At 39.3% G+C, this 3,473-nt stretch overlaps 1 protein-coding gene across 1 annotated transcript in view; it reads right to left on the bottom strand.

Annotated features, from left to right (window-relative positions):
- The window catches only part of LOC106525012 (nuclear factor of activated T-cells, cytoplasmic 1), a gene marked incomplete in the record, with an annotated part of 96,572 nt that overhangs the window by 59,967 nt on the left and 33,132 nt on the right, over positions 1 to 3,473 (bottom strand).

The following is a 3,473-nucleotide window of genomic DNA, read 5'->3' as shown; positions in this document are numbered from 1 at the left end:
GTGTGTGTGTGTGTGTGTGTGTGTGTGTGTGTGTGTGTGTGTGTGTGTGTGTGTGTATATATGGCAACATGACGGCTCAGTGGTTAGCACCGACACCTCACAGCAAGAATGTCCTGGGTTCGATCCCCGGTTCGGACCTGGGGTCTTTCTGTGCGGAGTTTGCATGTTGTCCTCGTGTTTGCACGGGTTTTCTCTGGGCACAGGCCTCCCTTGAATAAGAAATTTGCGATCTTAACAGAACTTGCCTGGTTACAAAATAAATAAATAGTGTATGTCATTAGAATGTGTGGGCACATCTGCAACTGACTTTTGACTTAGGAGACACTGTTTGGTCATTAAAGTTTACATAAAACACCCTAGTAGAGGATATATACACTGTTTTTCAGTCTTTTCCTCTTCTTCTCCTCAACATTACTTTGCCAGCAAACAAACTGCTGAAATTTCAAGTGTGGGGATCTCGCTAGAGCAGAACTCCACATTGACTAATGACTTTAGCGGGTATCGGGGATAGAGGTAAGGAAAACTAAAGATGACTGAGGGAGAAGAGGGAAAATGGAGGAAACAGTTCTGGGGTAAGGAGAGTGGGTGAAAGAAGAGAAACACAATCTAAAAGGGGGACTCAAACAATGTGGGGGCGGGGGGTATGTATGGTTTTCTTCTCCAGGGGATCCCACTCCATGACTAAGTATCTCCAGAAGGCTCAATACTCCATATTATTAAGCTCAGTATTGTGGCCTGCGTTGTTAGTGGTTGTGTAGTATTTGCTTCTAGTGATTAAGATTTAGTGGTTGGTGTGTGTGCGTGTGTGTATGGGTGTGTGTGTGCCCATGTTTTTGCTACTTGATGGGGACAATTTTTCAGGAAAATGCAGGTTCGTGGGAAATGGATGCTCCTTGTGAGGACCAAAGCCTGGTCCCCACGACTTTAAAGGCTGATTTTGGTTTGGGAGATTGGGTTTAGGACCAATTGAGTTTAAGTTAGTTTTAGGGTCAGGTAGGTACCTGTGAGGTTAATTTTAGGGTAAATCGTCAGGGTTAGGATATAAAATTTCCAAAAAATGAATGGAAGTCAATGGAACAAAGATAGAGAGACATATTAGGTGTGTGTGTGTGCGGGCCATGATGGAAACTGGTTAACAAGTAGTGATGACTTTGTTTTTCAAGGGAAGATACTTTGTTTTTGTCACTCAGCAAAGCTCCCTTTTATGGCAGATTTATGTGAAACTGTGTGTTTTTCAGGTTTTGGCTCAGTAAAATATTTCAAAATATACCATTTCCTTAACATTTGCACTCTTCTGTTCTGTTAATGCCCAGTTTTAGTTGTTTTATATGCTTATTCAGGTTAATTATCCCACCAGTGCTGATGTTGGAGCATGAGTTTCATAATGGCTGTTCATCTATCTCAAACTAAAGGGTATGCAAATTTGAAAATACAGATGTGTGGAAAAATGGCACATAGTTTAAGAAAAATTGTACAACTGTTTTGATCATTGTTTCTTTAAAACAAGACTGAATCCCAGTTTTGGTGGAGGGCTCAGCTTCCCAAAAGTTCATATAATTTTCCTTTAGAAGTTTTTGACAACTTTGAATAATCTTGACCATCCATTGACCTGGTTTTCATGTTTTAAAATTTAATGTCTAAGGTTCCCTTCACAGTGAATGACCACCTCATGTTGGCATTAAAAAAAGTTTCAGATGTATTTTGCAGGGTTTAGGTGAGGTCTTCAGTAGTGCATCAAAAAGTGGACTGAGGTTTTTGAACTGGCACAAAACTTTTTTTAGCAACATCAGAATTTATGATTATGGTGGCAGGATCCTTGGCAGAGCACACAAATGGCAGCGTATCCATTATGTGGGCCATGGCTTGAACGTGGAGAATTCAAAGCAGGACTGGTCATGTTGGCATAATGCCTAGGCTAACATCTCTATCATACCCACACAAGTGGTAGCGGCATGCTAGTGACGTGTGACTTTCTAGTGGGTGGCTGCGTCACAATGCTTTCTGAAGAAATTGTGTCAGTGCAGGGTGTGATTGTCAAGACAACTTATAGAGTGTGGTGTAGGTGCAAGTGTGTGACTTGAGAATGACTAAAATAACATGAAAACCCTATTTGGCAAATACTAAGAGCAGAGTAAACAATTAATGTCTTAGTAATTTATGAGTGTTTTGATAGGAAAAAATAAAATAATTAAATTTGACCATTAATGTACAGAGGTTAGACAATGAAACTGAAACACTGGGTTTTAGACCACAAAATCCCTTTCAGACAGCTTCCTCTTGTGTCCACAGTTAATCCTGGATGTGATTCGTCCTTCTTGGTGGTATGCTGACATTACACTGGATAACGTGGCTCTTGATACGTCACAAAGACTTGCTGTCTTGGTCACAGATGCACCAAAAAGAAGTGCATGTGTCCTCTTTTGAACTCTGGTATGTCACCCATAATGTTGTGTGCATTGCAATATTTTGAGCAAAACCATGCTCTTACTCTGCTAATTGAACCTTCACACTCTGCTCTTACTGGTGCAATGTGCAAATAATGAAGACTGGCCACCGAGCTGGTCCAATTTAGCCATGAAACCTCCCACACTAAAATGACAGGTGTTTCAGTTTCATTGTCTAACCACTGTATCTTCATTTTACATTTTAGTTTGAGCCATACAAAATTTAAATTGTATTTTTTGTAGTTTTATCCATTTTAATATTACTTAAAAGTAAATTAAAAACTACAAATAATATACATTAAATGGATAATAGCCTTTCATTCTCCAAGCATGTTGACAATATTTACAAAAAGTCTCACCAACACCTCCACTTACTGAGGAAACTAAAAGCATTCCACATCAGTAAAAAATGTTTTGGAACTGGTCTAAAGGTCATTAATCGAATTCATCCTCATTTTCAAAATTTCAACCTGGTATAGTTTCATTACAATGAAACAAAAAACAAAACTATCCCGCATCATTAACCAGGCTAGTAAGATCACTGGTTCAGTACAAAGCCCACTGTCTGAGCTGTACAAGGCCTCTGTGGTCAGGAAAGCCACTGAGATCACAGAGGACCAGTCACATTCCCTTCACCATCTTTTTCACCTTCTCCCTTCTGGCAGGCGTAATAAGGTTCCCCTGGCCAAGAAAAACATCTACAAAATATCCTTTGTGCCTTCTGCAATTACTCTACTAAACAAAGCTGCATAGTTACCCCCCCCTCCCCCATTTCAGGATTGTTTTAAATTTGGTTGTTTTGTGTGGATATGTGTTTTATTATAGTACTTTGTGTCATTGATGTTTGCTTTTTTTACTTGTTCTTGAATGTATGTTTTTAACATGGAGCCCTGTCAAAGACAACTTTTCTGTCACCTTTGGGACAGACAAAGTCTATCATCCATCCATCTATCTATCTATCTATCTATCTATCTATCTATCTATCTATCTATCTATCTATCTATCTATCTATCTATCTATCTATCTATC

The sequence above is a fragment of the Austrofundulus limnaeus genome, unplaced genomic scaffold (genome assembly GCF_001266775.1).
Source record: "Austrofundulus limnaeus strain Quisiro unplaced genomic scaffold, Austrofundulus_limnaeus-1.0 Scaffold209, whole genome shotgun sequence".
In the NCBI taxonomy this organism is placed as follows: domain Eukaryota; kingdom Metazoa; phylum Chordata; class Actinopteri; order Cyprinodontiformes; family Rivulidae; genus Austrofundulus; species Austrofundulus limnaeus.
Note: the sequence above shows the minus strand (reverse complement) of the source record. Positions and strands in the feature narration are given on the sequence as shown.